The sequence below is a fragment of the Pseudorca crassidens genome, chromosome 11 (genome assembly GCF_039906515.1).
Source record: "Pseudorca crassidens isolate mPseCra1 chromosome 11, mPseCra1.hap1, whole genome shotgun sequence".
NCBI classification, from domain to species: Eukaryota; Metazoa; Chordata; class Mammalia; order Artiodactyla; family Delphinidae; genus Pseudorca; species Pseudorca crassidens.
In genome coordinates, this window is record NC_090306.1 from 2504448 (window position 1) to 2523585 (window position 19138).

The window sequence follows — 19138 nt, forward strand, 5'->3', positions numbered from 1 at the left end:
GCCTTGAGGAATGAATGGGACAGAGGAGGAAGGCGCCTACAACTCCCGTGATGCCCTGCGATGGCTTAGGCTGATGCCTGACGGGAGCTGTAGTTCTCTCTGAAACCTCCCCTCTGGAAGGCGGATGGGAGCGTCACCGTGAGTCGCTAAGCCCCATCCTTCAGTGGGCGCTAGCTAGGAAAATCATGACTTAGGCATTAATTGTGTTAGGAAGGAAGGGAGAAGAAAAGGAGAGGGAGGCAGGACAAGGGGAGAGGCTCCCACCATGCTGTGCCGAGGCGAGAGCGAGCTCTTGGGGTTGCCATGGATGGAAAAAGAGCTGCTGTTCCTGTTTAATGTGGAGTGGCGTTGGTGCCGGGGCGTGGGCAGAGAGCCGGGGGAGCTGGACCCCTTTCCTGGGGCGACAGACTTTGTGCATAACATTGATTGGATAGGTTAGGGAACCTCCCTTCCATGGCACTTAAGGCCGCATCCTCGGCTCCAGCCCAGGACAGATATTCTGGCTCTCAAGAAACGGGCCGCCCCACTGCAGTCAAGGGTCACAGCGAACTCCGCCCGGAAAAAGCGCGCAGCACGCGCGGGAGGGGGCGGATTCAAGAAGAGACGGGGTCTAACGTATCTTTGCGTCTTTTACCACAAACTTGAGGGCCGAGTTGACTCGGATGAAACTTAATGTCCGCCTGTTTGCTTGGTGCTTAGTAAAACAGCATCCAGCTTCCTCTAGAGGTGCCTGCATGTACCCGTGTGATTGACACCCCGGCTTTGGACGTGCGGCTTTCTCGAAAGCATCCTTGGGCTCCCGGGACCTTTGCTCCTCGCAGCCACTCAAGATGGTGCAGGTGATGAGCACCAGGGGGCGCCCGACGGAGGAGGAAGCCAAACCCAGATGGCGGTTGAAAGTCTAGCCCAAAGATAGGAGCGGGAAGTGCTGAAACGTGCGCAACCGCGCCGAGCGCGCGCGCTCCGCTCAGTCTCGGGCCCCCGAGCCCGCTGGGCACCCGCTCGGGAGCGCACGGCCCGTGCGGCCGCACAGGGAGGACAGCGGTTGGAAGCAGGCGGACGTAAGATTCTTTAGCGCTTAGTTTCCTAGCAAATGCCCAAACGGGCTGCATGAGCTCCACTTGGAGAAGTTTGTCTCTGCAATTCATAGCACTTCATCTGATACGTAGAATAGTTACACTACTTCTCAATTTTTTGTTTATCAAAAGCTACCCTTTGAGGTATACAAAAACAGTTTGCTTTAAAACCGATGGCTGTCAGGTTTTATGAAGGTGGAAGATTATGAACATTTTAAAATGCGAGTTTAGTAGGGGCCACTAGAGTCTTCAAATAGTAGAGTTCCATTGTTTTAAAGAATATCCCCTTCACTCGTTTGCTATGGTAACGGCAAATATCATTATGGTATATGTATTAAGTGGTTTGTCTCAACCGTAAACTCGGTGCAAAGCAAGGGGAGAAATGACTTTAAAATACATTTGTATGGTACTTCTTGAGGCAGCTTCTCAGAACTTGCGCAATTGTTGCTTTACTAGGAAAAGCAGTCTACTTTAAAACATGAGACAACTAATTATAAATTGATGAGTTAAAGGGAGATCAGTAAATCACAATGTTCGTGTTTTGCCACCATAAAAAAAATGAGAGTATTTCTGTGTGAATGGTCATTAAAAGCCTTTATTACTACCTGGCCCTGCTTACTGGGCCATGAACCTTTGGCCACACTGCATTGGACACAAGTCCCATGACAACCACCATGCCCTATTGACATGTTATTTCAGCAGGGAACAACTAAATTCATTGTAAATAATTGAATTAACTGTTGACTTAACACTAGGCTTGCCCATGTGACAGCTTTTCCTACTTGGGTTATGTTAGCTTCACCAGGAAAACAGGTACAATGTTAGATTTAAAGCTTAAACTGTTTATGTGAATATTTTACTATGGACACTTATTTGTTCAGCTCCCTTTTCAACACTTACCCACTTGCAGTTAGCATGGTATTTTCTATTACTCATTACTATTATATCCCTAATAGTTCTTTTCCTTTCTCTGTCACTTCAATTATCAAGTAAAGAATTGACCTCTCTGTAACCCATATAAGACATCAAGAGGTAGGAGAAAGAACCCAGGACACCATGGATGCACTAAGCTCAGAGATTTGACTTCCTGGTGGGTAGGTCCATACTAAGAATACAAGTATTTTATTCTCTCTCACCATGTTCTTAATTCACTTTAGTCCTTATTCATTTTATCACGTTGATTCATATTTCTTTCTAGTTCCCATCCATTCACATTTTATGTTTACATGGTCCCTGCCATTGGTAACTGGCCAGCAATGAAAGCCAGAGATACCTTTGATTTAGACAGTGGATGAATACACAAAATCTATTTTATTTTGTATGTGGCATAATTTATAGGGTAGCACCTTGAAGTGTAGAGAAAAACAATACCATCTTAAGAGAATTCCTCCTTTTTTGTCTCTTTTCCCTCATTTCTCATGCTCTTTTGTCTTGTCTATGATACTTCTTATTTTACCTCCTTGTTATTTGCAACTCAAGGAAGAAGGGAGAATCAGACAGTTAAACAATGAAGAATAGATTTTTAAACCTTTTTTAATTATAAATGAAATAAAGGGGGATGAGACTTGCCCTATACCAAAGCAAATTGGAAAACCATAGGATTAAATCTGTATGGTATTGAGATAAGCATAGATAATGGAGAGAATACGGAAACATGTGTATTTAGAGTTCTATGTGTGTATGAGCATCCCATAAACAATAAAGGCGGCGTTTCAAGACAGTGGGGTAAAGATTAATAAACAGTGCTTGATCAATTAGTTATTAGTTTGAAAAACAAATTAGGTTAGATGTCTACCTCACACCATTTACAAAATTAATATCCACACAGTTTAAAGAGCTATTTTTTTTTAAAAGAGCTGTAAGAATTTTTAAAATATAGGGGAACATGGGATAGGAAAGGACTTCAAAGAACAATCCAAGAGTCATAAAGAAAAACATTTGACTATTATCAAAGTTGACAATTCTGGTCAATAAAGCACAAATGATGAGCTGGCAGAAAAACTTAGAACCTATATAACAAAAGGCTAATAACCAAAATACATAGATAACACCTTAAACCACAGAGAAAAAGACACCTGTATAGAAAAGGGGGGAGAAGACAGGAAAAGACAATTGAGACAGTGGGAAATGCAAATGACTGAAAAAATTCTGGAATCCAGTAACTAGAGAAGTGCAAGCTAAAATAAGATATATATTTTTTCTTCAAAAAAATTAGCAAAATTTTTAAGGGTTTATAATATCAAGTGTTGGCAAGGGTGTGGAGAAGCTCGTGCTATTAATGATAACATAAATTAGTACCACCTTTTCTGAGGGCAGTTTCTTAGTTAAAATGTACAATGTGCATAGCCATTGATCCAGCAGTCTCCCTTTCTGGTACCTACCTGAGAGAAATACTTGCGCATGTGCACGAAAAATGAGAAGGTCCACTACAGCTTTGTAACCAAAAAGTGAAACAATCTGCATGTATGTTGATAAGAAAATAAACTATGGTATACTTAATTTTGACAACACCACGCAGCAGTAGAAGAGCAGGAAGTAAATATATATGTGGTCACATAAAAATAGTAAAAAAACTCAAGTTGCAGAATAATAGGTATTAGATCATATGTTATATTTTTACATTATGTTTCTATATGTATTTAAATGCACAGAGAAAAAGCCTGGGCAATACCCACCAAAATGATATGGGAATCCATACCATCTTCCAGGCCGTAACAAGTTCTCACAAGAAGAGAGTGATCAGCATTACCTAGGAAGCTGTTACAAAACACACCTGCTGGAGCGTTTCACCACCACCACCCCACCCAACCTGGGTGTGTTTTTGGTGAAAGAATTCATTGCAAGCAGACCTGCACTACAATAAAAGTCGTTTTTTAAGTTCTTTAGGAAAAGAAAATGTTAGTAGATGGATTAGTAAATTAGGATTTCAATAGGGAATGAGAAACACTGGAAAAAATAAATTTGTTGGGAAATAGAAAAGCATTCTTTTAAATCACATTAAAAGATAAATATCAATTTAAAGAAAATATAATAATAACGTATTGTATATAATTTACCTTTATAAATTTATAAGTTACTTTTATATATAAAAGAAAATGGATAACAGTTACAGCACAAAAGACAGATGGGGTAATGGAAGAATATTATTATAAAGTTCTTAACACTATATGTGAAATGGCATAATATTATTTAAGGGTAAATTATAATAAGTTAAAAATATATACAGTAAACACTAAATCACTAAAATTATAAAACAAAGTTATAATTAATAAGCCAATAGTAGAGATAAAATTGAATCATTAAAAGATACTTAAATCAAAAGAAGGCAGAAAAAGGGCTTCCCTGGTGACGCAGTGGTTGAGAGTCCGCCTGCCAATGCAGGGGGCGCGGGTTCGTGCCCCGGTCCGGGAAGATCCCGTATGCCGCAGAGCGGCTGGGCCCGTGAGCCATGGCCACTCAGCCTGTGCTCCGCAACGGGAGAGGCCACAACAGTGAGAGGCCTGCGTACCGCCAAAAAAAAAAAAAAGAAAAAATTACAGTTTAATATCTCTCATGAACATGATACAAACATCCTGAACAAAATTTTAGTAAATAAAAACCAGTGATATTTTTTTAAAAAGGATAATATATCATGTTCAAGTTGGGTTTATCTCAAGATATAATAATAAACATAATATTAATACAAAAATAATCAGTGTGATTGGCCGTATCAGCAAACAAACAAAAAAATCATATGATCATCTCAATAGATGCATAAAGATCACTTGACAAAACTCAACAATTATTCATTATTTAAAAAATCCTTCCACTGACTATAAATAAAAGGGAACTTTTTCAATGTGATAAAGTTCATCTACAAAAAACCTAGAGCTAACATCATGCTAAATGGTGGAAGAACAAATGCTTTCTCTCTAAGATGGCAGACAAGGTAAGACTATTCACTCCCACTACTTTATATAACATGGTACTGGCTGTCCTGCTCAATGTAACAAGAGAGGATAAAAGATGAGAGGCATGCAGACTATGAAGAAAGAAGTAAAAGTGCCTTTATTCACAGATAGCCAAAAAAAAAATAGCACTGCTAGAACTAGGAAGTGATTTAACAAGGACACTGGACACAAGGTCAATATACAAAAATCAACTGCATTTCTACATACAAGCAATGGACAATCTAAAATTAAAAATTTTTAAATATATCGCTTGGCTTTCAGACTTCAGCAAGTTTCCAGTGACTGTCCCCTCACAGAAACATCAATTTGAACGAATATCCACATGCAAAAATACCTTCACAAGAGCTAAGGATTCCAGGTGGGGATTAGAGCACCTGGGTGGAGCAAGAAGTAAGAAAAGATGCATTGAGGAGGGAAGGAAAGACAGTTTCACATTATCTCTGTCACCCCTTCCCCAACCCCAGGCAGCCCAGTGTGAAGAGAGACACCCTCCCAGTGGGAGAAAGAGAATGAAATGAACACTTGAGCTTACTAAAGCCCCAGGACCAGGCCTACCCCAATGCCAGACCGACCCCTGTGGCCCCAAGCTCCAGCAGAACCAGAGCCCCGGCCTGCCCCAGCAGACCTCAGCACTGGGCCAGCCCCCATGGGGCCAGGCTTGATGCCTAATATTACAGTCCTAGATACCAGGCCTGCCTCTGTGGACTCAGGTCTTCAGCCTACCACCACAGCCTTAGGTACCAGACCCGCCCCACAGATCCAAGTGCCAAGCTCAACCCAGTGGACTTAGGCTTCAGGCCCACCCCATGATGGACTGAGGCACTAGGCCTGCCCACCTGTTGACCCAGGCACCAGACTTGCTTGCTGAAGGGCTCCAGAGCAAGCCTGGAGATAACCAACAGATGTGCAATCCAGAATCCCTGGATGGGCTGCCTGGTGAAGGGCTTTCCCTGTCGAAATCAGTCTGTAAAGACTAGAAGAGGTGCCTGCTTCTTCAGGTGTATATACATCAACACGAGGCCACAAGGATCACAAATAATCAAGTAAACATGCTAGCACCACAGGAAAATAATAGAGCTCCAATGACTGATCCCAAAGTAACGGAGATCTATGAACGGTTCGACCCAAAATTGAGAATAATCCTCTTAAATTCAGTGAAAGACAAGAAAATACAAACAACTAAATGAAACTAGTGATTTCCTGGGTATGACACCAAAAGCACAAGCAACGAAAGCAAAAATAAACAAGTGGGGCTACATCAAACTAAGAAGCTTCCGCAATGCAAAGAAAATAATCAAAAAAATGAAAAGGCAACCTACAGAATGGGAGAAAATTTTTGCAAACCATAGAGCTGATAAGGGATTAATATCTAAAATATGTAAGGAACTCATACAACTCGACAGCAAAAAAACAAATAACCTGATTTAAGAATGAGCAAAGGACCTGAATAGATATTTTTCAGAAGAAGACATCTAAATGGCCAACAGGTATATGAAAAAGTGCTGTGCCACTAATCATCAAGGAAATGCAAGTCAAAACCTCAGTGAGGTAACACCTCACACCAGTTAGAATGACTGTCACCAAAAAGACAAGAAATAAGTGTTGGCAAGGATGTGGAGAAAAGGGGACCCTTGTGCATTGTTGGTGGGAACGTCACTTAGTGCAGCCACTACGGAAAACAGCATGGAGGTTCCTCAAGAAAGTAAAAATAGAACTACTATATGATCCAGCAGTTCTACCTCTGGGTATTTATTTGAAGGAAATGAAAACACTAACTCGGAAAGATATGTGCACTCCCATGTTCGTAGTAGCATTATTTACAGTAGCCAAGACATGGAAGCAACCTAAGTGTCCATCAATGGATGAATGGATAAAGAAGATGAGGTATATGTACAAAATGGAATATTATTCAGCCATGAGGTAAAAGAAAATCCTGCCATTTGTGGCAACATGGATGAACCTTGAAAACATTATGCTAAGTGAAATAAGCCACATAGAGAAAGACAAATACTATATGATCTCACTTACATATGGAATCTGGGGGAAAAAAAATGATTGAATTCATAGAAGCAAAGAATAAGAATGGGGGGGCAGTGGCAGTGGGGGAAACAAGGAGATGTTGGTCAAAGGGTACAAAACTGCAGTTATGTAGGATGATTAAGTCCAGAGATCTAATTATAGGCATGATGACTATACCTAATAATACTGTATTGAACACTGAAAATATGCTAAGAGAGTAGATTTCAGGCAAACTCATCACATCCAAAAATGTAATTATCTGAGAAGATGATATGTTAATTAGCTTTACTATACTAATAATTTCATTATGGATATATATATCAAATCATCAAAAATATATACAATTTTTATTTTTAAAAATATAAATAAATTTAATGTTAATTAAAATAGTGTCAAGAACATACTATACTTAGGAATAAATTTAGCAAACTATGCACAAGATTTATATACTAAAAGCCACAAAATATTACTGAGAGAAATTAAAGACAAATAAATGGGAAGATATATCCTGTTTTCGATCAGAACACTCAATAGTGTTAAGATGTCAGTTCTCCCAAAATTGATCTGTAGATTCAATGCAACCTCAATCAAAATCCCAGCAGACTTTTTAAAAATGAAAATTGACAGGGACTTCCCTGGTGGTCCAGCAGTAAAGAATCTGCCTTCCAATGCAGGGGACGCAGGTTCAATCCCTGGTGGGGAACTAAGATCCCACATGCCGTGGGGCAAGTAAGCCCACACGCCACAACTACTGAGCTCATGTGCCTCAACAAGAGAGCCTGCATGCTGCAAACTACAGAGCCCGTGTGCTCTGGAGCCTGCGCCACAACTAGAGAGAAGCCAGCATGCCACAAAACAGCCCATGGCCGCAACGAAAGACCCCACGTGCCGCAACTAAGACCCAACGCAGCCAAAAAAGAAAAGAAAACTGCTCTGATTTTTTCAATACCTACGTGTAAAAGAGACTAGGAAAATACAGCCACCGTAATACTTTAAGACAGTATATAATGGGACTTCCCTGGTGGCACAGTGGTTGAGAGCCTGCCTGCTGATGCAGGGGACACGGGTTCGTGCCCCGGTCCAGGAAGATCCCACATGCCGCGGAGCGGCTGGGCCCATGAGCCATGGCCGCTGGGCCTGCGCGTCCGGAGGCCACAACAGTGAGAGGCCCGCATACCGCCAAAAAAAAAAAAAAAGACAGTATATAATGGAGGAGTCTAAAAAAAAAAAAATTGACAGACTGATTCTAAATTTACATAGAAATAAAAGGACCTGATATAGCAGAAACAATTTTGAAAAAGAACAAAGTTGAAAGACTTATACTACCTGATTTCAAGACTCACTGTAAAGCTGCAGTCATCAAAACAGTGTGGTCCTGACTTAAAGATTGACAAATGATCAGCTGATCAGAATAGTGAGTGCCAAAATACAAATAGACAAAGGTGCCAAGGTAATTCAAAGGAGAAAGGGTAGCCTTTACAACAAATAATGCTGGAACAATTGGGTGGCAAGTCCTTTCCTCATATAGTACATAAAACTTTACTTGAGTTGGGTCATACACTTAAATATAAGAGTTAAAACTGTAAAACTTCCAGAAGAAAACGTAGGAGAAAATCATTGTGATCTTGGGTTAGGCAAAGAATTTTTGGACACAAAATGCACATAAAGAAAAAATTATTAAACTGGACTTCATAAAAATTTTTTTTAATTTGTTTTTTAAAAGAAATGTTATAAAAATGAAAAGGCCACAGAATAAATATTGCAAAACAAATATCTGGAAAAATATTTGTAAACAAAATATGTAGGGAACTCTTACAACTCAACATTAAGATAAATAGTGCAATTTTTAAAAAGTGTGCAAAAGATTTGAACAGATACTTTACCAAAGAAGATAAATGGATGACAAATAGGCACATGAACAGATGTATTGCATCATAATTAGTCATTGATGTAGTGAAAATTAAAACCACAGTGTAATATTACCACATACTTACTAGAATGACTAAAGGAGACAGAGAATACCAAGTGTTGACAAGGATGCAGAGCACCTGGTTCTATCACACGTTGCTGATGGGAATATAGTGGTACAGCCAGTTTGGAAAATAGTGTGACTTTCTAATAAAGTTGAACATACACTTACCATATAATCCAACAAATCCACTGCTAGGTATTTCCCAAGAGAAATGGAAATGTATGTCCACACAAAGACATTTCAGAGTAATTTTATTCGTGATAGCCAAAAACTGGAACTATACCAAATGCCTGTCAAAAGGTAATGAATGGGTAAGTAAACTGTGGTATTTCCATGTAATGGAATGCTACTGAACAATACAAAGAAACAAACTACTGATATGTACAATAATATGGATGAATCTCAAGAGCATTATGCTAGCTGAAAGAAGCCAGACACAAAAGAGTACAGATTTCATTTATATGTCAATCTAGAAAAGGCAAAATTATAGAAACAGATCTGTTCCTGGGTTGGAGGGGTGGGAGGAGGGATGGGGATTGACTGCAAAGGAGCATGAGGGAACTTTTTTTCTTTCTTTTTTTTCTTTTTGGCTGCACTGTGGGGCATTCTGGATCTTAGCTCCCCGACCAGGGATGGAACCCGTGCCCCCTGCAGTGGAAGCACAGAGTCTTAACTGCTGGGCCGCCAGGGAAGTCCCTTGAGGGAACATTTTGAGTGAAGGAAATGTTTTCTGTCTTGATTTTAGTTGTGGTTACGTGACTGTATTCATTCAAAACTCATTGAACAGTACACTTTAAATGGGTGAATTTTAATTGTACATAGATTACATTGCAATAAAGCAGATTTTTAAAATGGCATATAATTCTACCAAAATTAGTCATTTATGATCAAGGAAAATTATATGTGCTACTTTAACATTCATAATTTTATATGTAGTGTTAACTTTCTGACTCTTAAGATGATGATTTTACTGAACATATGTTGCTTAATTAATCTCCACAGTCAGATTTACTCTGTAACTAGAAAGAGTATTCAGCAAATTCAGTAACAGCAGCAATAATATTTCATCTTCCAAATGTCCGTATGTGTTTAGACCAATTGAAGACATTGTAAATTTGCTGTCTTAGAATAGCTGAGAATTAGGTAAAGAGCTCCAAGTTCTACACTGAGTAATGATCTAGAGTAGACAGAAGTATACATTATTTTAAGACAATACTAAGAGTCCTTAAATAGTAGTCTCATTTTTCTCCAACTTAATCACAAAGCTCATAAAATTATACACAATACAAGGAAACAATCGGGGCAGGTGATGAAGGAAGAGGAACCCGGGCCATCTAGGGCTGTAGTGATGAGACTAGCAGAGCCGGGCCCTTCGCTGAACTGAATTCATAATCGGTTGGTTTTCCTTTGTCAGAGTGGCAAGTTACTTCAACCTACTCCCTTTGGGACTTCTGGTGGTTCCTTTATAATTTCTCTAGGAAAATCCTGAACTGATTACTTCTTTCCCCCTCCACTACTTTCACCCTCTCCTAAAATACTTCTCAATTTCTTTTGTGTGACTCTCTAGACCACTGGAGAGGAAGCATGTCTGATTTCACATTTTATATGCAGTATGATTTTAATTCTTGAATAAGAGTGCTAAACACTAACACAAGTCACGATGCTAATAAGAGCCAGGTTAGGGATGTGCGTGCGGAATCTAGGTCTGGAACGCAGGGGTTCCCTACAGAAAGACAAGGCGGTGCTGCCTCTCAGCTTAGTGCACCTTGGGAGCAGCTTGTCACAGTAGACCTTTCCAACTGCCAGGCTGACGTCAGCTCTCCATCCATACATCTCTGCAGCTCATATCCCCGAGCTTCAACAGAGGTATTAAGCTATGACAGAATAGGATTGGGGAATCTTATCGCTTATCTCTGCCTGTAACAAACCAGGACAGATTGCAGTGCTGGATCAGCTACCCAAGAATCAGGACGTAAGGGCTAGACCTTGGTTAGAAAAAATAGTCACAGGTAGTCATCAGAAGGGGCCCAAAAGGCTGAACCCTGCCCAAAGAGAAATTTAAAGCCCTTGTAGAGACTTAGCCCCTATCTTATTGCCAAATAAACTTTGGTTCAATTTTTTTAATAAATGGGAAGAAAATCTTACCTCTGCAGATTCCTGTGACACACGGTTATTACCTAAAGACAGACAACATCCCAAAAAAGACTGACTAAGATGTTTTCAAGTGGACAGGTCCTCTCAAGAAGCATCTTCTGGTCATCAAATTACATGAACGGAACATCATGTAAGGACTTCTGGAAAAACCTGTCAGCTTCCTATGGGGATTGTTATTGACTTTTCCACGTTTAAGCCTTTTTTCCACATCTGATGTAGGCCTTCTGTAAACAAGGTCTGTGCCTCATAACAACTGTGTCCTCTGCAATACCTGGGAAGGGGCCCTGGTCATAGCAGATGTCAACCATGTGATTAATTTAAAACGTTAAATTTAACTCTGTGTATCCAAGATCACCACCCCCCCACCACACACACACACACATTCATACACACACACAACAAACTAGGTCTATAATAAATTCTGCTCATCAGAACAGCAAAAGACATACTTTAAAAGTTACATTATTTTGGGCTTCCCTGGTGGCGCAGTGGTTGAGAGTCCGCCTGCCGATGCAGGGGACATGGGTTCATGCCCCGGTCTGGGAAGATCCCACATGCCGCGGAGCGGCTGGGCCCATGAGCCATGGCCGCTGAGCCTGCGCGTCTGGAGCCTGTGCTCCACAACGGGAGAGGCCACAACAGTGAGAGAGGCCCGCGTACTGCAAAAAAAAAAAAAAAATTACATTATTTTATCTCTATAAAGGCCAGAAAACCATTATATTTGTTAACTCTTTAAAAACTAACCTTCATTGTTTTATTCTTCAGGAGTATACATTTTATTTTTAGAAAATTTACAAAATAGAGATAGGCAAAAAAAAAAAAATAATGTGTCAAAACCACTCATAATTCTACCACAGAGAGATAACCTCATTAACATTTTGATATATTTCCTTCCGATATTTTTCTATGCTTTTACATTTTTTTTTAAGAAGATGTTGGGGGTAGGAGTTTTTAGTAATTTATTTATTTATTTTTGCTGTGTTGGGTCTTCGTTTCTGTGCGAGGGCTTTCTCTAGTTGCGGCAGGCGGGGGCCACTCTTCATCGCGGTGCGCGGGCCTCTCACTATCGCGGCCTCTCGTCGCGGAGCACAGGCTCCAGACGCGCAGGCTCAGTAGTTGTGGCTCACGGGCCCAGTTGCTCCGCGGCATGTGGGATCTTCCCAGACCAGGGCTCGAACTGGTGTCCCCTGCATTGGCAGGCAGATTCTCAACCACTGCGCCACCGGGGAAGCCCCGCTTTTACTTTTATGTACGTTTCTTCCTTTCTTTTTTTTACTTCATGTTTTATTTTTTAACCTAACACTATAATCATATTTCCATCAAAATTATCACTAATTTTTAAATATACAATATTATTTTAAGTGACAGCATAATCTTTCATCACATGGCTGAACTAAAACTTATTTAAACACTACTTCAGTTGGGACTTTTAAGTTGTTACTAATATTTCACTACTAGATACAAGATGCTTGTGGAAGATCTGTCGCTATCCCCAGGTCTATGAGTGGAAGTTATGTGCAGTGGGGAATAGAGAAAGGGTAAAAATGTGAGCTGACTCCACTATGACAGAGACATCCTTCTTCTCTTCCAAGCCTAGCACATCAACAGACTTCCCTTAAGAAAGATCTTTTAAATTATCATTATTTAAATACTAAATATAGGACATAGAGCTTCAATTTCTTTACCTCTGCATCCCAGCGTGGCTCACCCAGTCATCCAATTTGCCCTAACTCATCTTTATATTCATTCCTCCTTTCCAAAAATTGGTTTCTGTCTTCACTAATACTAATGATAGTTCACTTCATGAGAAGAACACTTCAAACTTTATGCAGTCCGATAGTCCTGCTGCGTTGTAATCACATGTAGAAAATACACAATTAGACTGGATATTATCACCAGCGCGTTCTCTTGAGGAGCTGGGGGGAGGACCAAAACGAACTTCTTAATGAGATTCTGTTTGTCGGTACAAGCTTGTATTAGAGCCTTTAATTCTTACTGTTAGAGGCTCTGTAATGAGCCCGATTAGAAGCAGTTCAGTTAAGAGATGTTAACTCGACTTATTTCCGTGATCATTTTGAAATATATACAAATACCAAATCACTACGTTGGACACCTGAAACTGATATAATGTTGTATGTCAATTATACCTTAACTAAAAAAGAACAAGGAAGAAGAGAGATATTTCAATAAAGGAGGAGAGATAATGTGACAAAAACAACACAGACTGGCAGGTTAAGTCCCTCAAACTAACATTTTTTTTTTCCTGTGATCACTGAGAATAACAAGAGTTGACAATGGGGAAAAAGTGGGGAAGGAAATAAGTAGGAAATCGTGACAAATAGACATGAGAGCCAAGCTCCATTTAAAGGTCAATAAATCCATTTAGATATTACGATACCTGTCAGTTTCTAACACACTATAATCTTTTAGTATTTATTATTAACCAGAGTTTTTTTTTTTAAAGGCCTTTCTTTATTTTTTTTTTTCAGGTAAAAATAAGGCACCAGGGACAGTCAATGTTGTGTCGAATAAAGTCTGACCTGCTTAATCCTGACAAGAGTCCACTGCACAGTTAAAAATTGACAGTAGTCGCCGAACTCGCAGTGGCAATTTGAGTGACTGAATCTAAACGAGGCCAGCAGTCCTAATGCTCACATTTAATTTAGGATTAAACAGTTTTCTAGCTGGGTTTACATGTCTGTGTTTGAAAGGTGATGCAATGACGTACTCAACCTGGTTATTTTACTGTAGTTTTAATTCTTAAAATGTGTTCATTGGTCTTTAATGGTTATTGTTCACGACAGATCCACTCTAATAGCATCCTGTATTTTCCTAGTATCTTTCAAACTAAAAGCTTTTCACATAGTCGTACCCTTATTTTCATTTTCCCACACTCCCTCTGAGGAAGGGAGGGGGATGGGATAAAACAGGTGGGAAAACAAAGACACAGAAAGGGAAGCGTGTGGCCCTGGTCACCCAGCCAGTGACTAAACTAGACCAGTGGGTTCTCTTACATCCAAAGTATAATGTCCAGCTAGACCAAGGCATTGGATCTTACGGATGTCTTCCCCCTCGTATTTGCTGGTGAGAAAGAAATTTCCTATCTGAAAGTATACCTTTCTGGGCAAATAGCGAGTGCTAAGGGTGCTCTTTCGTTCTCTTCATGTTCCAGATATGCAATCTGGAACCAGGGCAGAAATCCTGAGAGAGGAAACTAAATTTGCAGATGACGATCCAAGAGTTTTCCTTACACTGAATTTGGGATATATTTTATTTATTTATTTATTTATTTATTTTTGGCTGCATTGGGTCTTTGTTGCTGTGTGTAGGCTTTCTCTCGTTGAGGCGAGCGGGGGCTACTCTTTGTTGCGGTGTGCAGGCCTCTCACTGCAGTGGCCTCTCCTGTTGGGGAGCACGGGCTCTAGGTGCACGGGCTTCAGTAGTTGTGGCACATGGGCTCAGTAGTTGGGGCACACAGGCCCAGCCGCTCCGTAGCATGTCGGATCTTCCCGGACCAGGGATCGAGCCCATGTCCCCTGCATTGACAGGTGGATTCTTAACCACTGCGCTGCCAGGGAAGTCCAAGAATTTGGGATTTTTAAAACACAAAGCTGTATAAGCACATGTATTCTCTAGACAAACTAACTGGGTGTCTCCAAAGGGCAGACTGGGAGAAGTTACAAGGAGACATATTTTAGCTTAATGTAAGCAAGAATTAATGCAATTAATGTAATCAAGAATTAATATAAGCACTCACACTTTTTGATTTCAAAAACATACTACAAAGCTACAGTAATCAAGGTAAGGTGGTACTGGGATACAGATAAACAGATAAACAGATCAATGGAATAGAATTGAGAGTCTAGAAATAATCCCTCACATTTGTGATAAGTTGACAACAAGAATGCCAAGACCACTCCATGGAAAAAAATAGTCTTTTCAGCAAATGGTGCTGGGACAACTGGATAGCCACAGACAAAAAAAAAGAAAGTGAATACGTACTTCATACCATACACAAAAATTAACTCAAAGTGAATCATAGATTCAAATGTAAGGGCAAAACCTATAAAACACCTAGAAGAAAACCTAGGAGTGAATCTTTGTGAGCTTTAGCTAGGCTATGGTTTCTTAGATATGACACCAAAAGCACAAGCAACAACAACAAAAAATAGATTCACTGGACTTCACTGTTGTTAGGAATGTAAAGCAGTGCAGCTGCTTTGGAAAACAGTCTGGCACTTCCTCAAAAGGTTAAACACAGGATTACCATGCAATTCCAGCAAATCCAGCTGGAATTATGCTATTTATATATTTGATAAATGGAGATAAGAGGATAAAAAAGCTTAGGAAAATTCCACTCCAAAGTACATACCCAAGAGAAATAAAATATGTCCAAACAAAAAATTGTACATGAATGTTCATAGCAGCATTATTCATAATAGCCAAAAAGTGGAAACAACTCAAATGTCCATCAACCAATGAATGGATAAATAAATTGTGGTATATCCATACAATGGAATATAATTCGGGCATGAAAATGAATGAAGTACTAACACATGCTACAACATGGATGGACTTTGAAAACACTGTGAATAATCTGCTGTTAATCCCATCCAGTATACTCATTATCTCAGACATTACAGTTTTTATTTCTAGAAGTTGATTTTGGGTCTTTTAAAAATATCTTCCACATCTCTACTTAATGTAGTCAATCCTTCCTTGAGCCTCTGAAGCTAGGGAACAGTTATAATAGCTGTTTTAATGTCTTTGCCTGCTAATTCTAATATCTGCATCAGTTCTGAGTCAGTTTGTTTACTTTCCTCATTACGGGTCATATTTCCCAGTAAGCCCAGTAAATTTTCATTGATTCCATTCACTGTGAATTTGCCTTGCTGAGTGCTGGATATTTTTGTAGTCCCAATTCTCGAGTTTGTTCTGGGGCACAGTTGTTTGGAAACAATTTGATCCTTTCAAGTCTTTTTTTTTTTTTTTTTTTTTAATTTGTTAGGCAGGACCAGGGCAGCATTTAGTCGAGAGCCAATTTTGCCCCACAACTGAGGCAAAATCCTTCTGAGTACTTTGCCTAATGACTTGTGAATTATAAGATTTCCAATCTGGCTAGCGGGAACAGGCACTATTCAGGCCCTGTATGAGTTCTTGTTACTGTTCGCGTAATACTTGCAGGTGGCTCTTTCCCTGACCTCGAACAGTTTCCTCACATTCATGTGCTGGTGAGGGGGACCCTCTGAAGATCTCTAGATTTTTGTTGTTGTCATTTTTCTGTCTCTGTGTAGCTCTCTCCTATCTGGTATTCTGTCTTGCAAACTCTAGCTGTCTTGGTCTCTCTGGACTCTAGCTTCAGCTCCTCACCTCAGGGAATCTTGGAGTCTCTACCCAGATTCCACCTTTCCATGCCACCATCTGGAAAATCTCTCAAGGCAGTAGGCTGGGCACTCACAGGGCTTACCTCATTTGTTCCCCATTTCATCAGGCCTGATGTCCAATATCTCGAAAATGGCTATTTAAAAAAAATATTTTGTCTAGATTTTTAGTTGTTTCTGGTGGGTGGGTAAATTTGGTCCCTTTTACTCCATCTTGATAGGAAGTGGAAGTCCAAGCTCATGCTAAATTTAGCAAAAAAGTAGAATTAACTGGTTCACAAAACCACAGAAAGGAAGAAAGTATACTGGCCTTAAAGTTGACTGGATTTATTGACTCAAGTTTCACCAGAACACTTTCTCTTTCTCTCTCCCTCTGTCTGTCTGTCTCATTTCTACTTCTATATTTTGGCCACATTCCAGTGGAGGTCACAGCCGCTGTCAGCTCTAGAGCCCACCCTGACAGCCAGCATGCCAAGGACAAAGACAGAACTCCTTTTCCATCTCCCACTTGGATAATGCGGTGGAAGGAGGGGCCTGACTTGGATGTAACCCATGTCTATGCACCAACCACTAAGCCCTAGGGTATGTTAAAAGACTGACCCAAGAAGCAACAATCAAAAATGTATATCACCTACCCTACTGTTGTACACGTAGGTTTGGGCATTTGTAAGTATTTTCTCATAATAACTTCCTGTAAATTGCTGTGTCAAAGGTTTTAGACAAAGCTTTTTGCATATTGTCAACTGTTCCACTGAAAAGTTGATACCACTTTACCCTCCCACCCACAGTGGGTAATTGGTACATTTCCCCTCACCATTACCAACACCAGGTACTTTTTTTTTTTTCCAGTGTTACAAAGCTGGCCGGTGAAAACAATTTATTTCACTGTTATTTTAATTTGCAGTTCTTTATTATTCCTGAAATCAAATGTTTTTCGTAGACATTCATTCAGACAGTGGGTATTTACTGAGTGCCCGCTATGTGACAGTCACTATTCTAGACACTAAAGGTATATTAGCCTTTTGTATTTTTTATTTTGTGACTTTCCTATTATTTGGTCATTTTTCTACGGAGGCATTTGTCTTTTTCTTATTGATCTGTGAGAATTTCTTACGTACAGATGGCATCAACTCTGTCACACACATAGCAAAATTTTAAAACTTAAGTCATTTGTCTTTAATTTTGTTTCTTATAATATTTTGGTGTACAACTGTTTAATATGTCAAATCCTTTAGATCCCTGCCCTTGACATTGATGTAGTCTTGTCACTTTTACGCTGGTCCCATCTGGCATGTTAGCCAGTTTCTGTTTGAGATTCACCAAGTCATATGTAAAAATCAGCTCTCGGCATGTGCCCCTCCCGGAGCTTAATCTACTCTTGCTCCTTATAAGACTCCCGGGGCTGCAGGCAGTGATTCAAAACAGGTTTTCTCCCAAAAGGCTAATTAAGAGAGGGAAGACTTATGCCGTGTTTACCAGGTTCATCACAGACTTGGGTTATAAAACAAATATTCTAGGTGATAATATTATCTGCTTATCAATTTACGAAAATCTATGAATAATGAGACTATTAAGTCAAATAACAACACATTTATTTTTCATTTAGGACTCTTTAAATTTTGATTTGCTCTGATCTGACAGCTGACATTTCCTGGTAGTCCCAGGAGAAAAGCAGGACAACAGCGTCCAAAAACGTAGGTTTGCAGGAGCTGCTTCTCTCATACAGGCTCATTTATCTGGAACAAATATCCTGCATATTCAGTGAAAGTAACAAACCGAAACATGAAGAATGTGGCTTCTTGGCTATGTTAGAAGGGGTCTTCTAGGCTCCAAATATATATATATTTTGTGTGTAAAATACACAAAACTTCCCTGCTATCGTTTGCTTGGCAAAGTTAGTGTCCAGTAAAACTTTCTGCAATGATAGAAATGTTCTATATCTGTGCTGTTCAAGATGGGAACCATTAGCCACATATGTGGCTACAGAGCTCTTGAAATGTGGCCAGTGAGGCTGAGAAAATAAATTTTAAATTTTTTATTACATTTCAATTAATTTAAGTTTAGATAGCCACGTGTGTAGGGTTACCAGATTTAGCAAATAAATATATAGGATGCTCAGTTAATTATTAATTTCAGATAAGCAGCAGATAATTTTGTAGTTTAAGTATATCCCAAATATTGCATGGGACACATTTACACTACAAATTTATTCTTTATTTATCTGAAATTCAAATTTAACTAGGTGTCCTATATTTTATCTAGCAACCTTATATATGTGGCTAGTGTCTACCATATTGGACAGTGCAGGTTTGAAGAACTCACAAAGTTCTTCACAACTACTCAAAGACTCTTGCAGGATTAAATCAAGGAGGAAAAATGGTTATGGTCATATCTTGGCAAGAAAAAGTAGCCTGAATTCTGAAAGAAAGCCATTAGATGCCAGGGCCAGGACACCAAACCAATGAAATTCAATCCAACAATCGTTTATTGGAAGCCTTCTATGTGCAGAAAACATACTCAGCTGTATATACCAGTATGGCTGTACAAATTGCTGAGACCAGTGTCCATTTGATTTGGTTGGTTCCT

General features: G+C 39.7%; 2 long non-coding RNA genes across 2 annotated transcripts in view; one reads left to right on the top strand and one right to left on the bottom strand.

The window, feature by feature from the left end:
• The first annotated feature begins 85 nt into the window (after positions 1 to 85).
• On the top strand, positions 86 to 14137 carry LOC137233449 (uncharacterized). Its single transcript, XR_010947414.1, has 3 exons — positions 86 to 1061; positions 11171 to 11301; positions 13661 to 14137. It is a non-coding gene; the product is annotated as an uncharacterized lncRNA (long non-coding RNA).
• Positions 8734 to 19138, bottom strand: part of LOC137233448 (uncharacterized) — a 65866-nt gene continuing 55461 nt past the window's right edge. Inside the window, exon 5 of the long non-coding RNA XR_010947413.1 lies at positions 8734 to 11830. This is a non-coding gene — a long non-coding RNA (uncharacterized lncRNA). The remainder of the gene's footprint in view (positions 11831 to 19138) is intronic.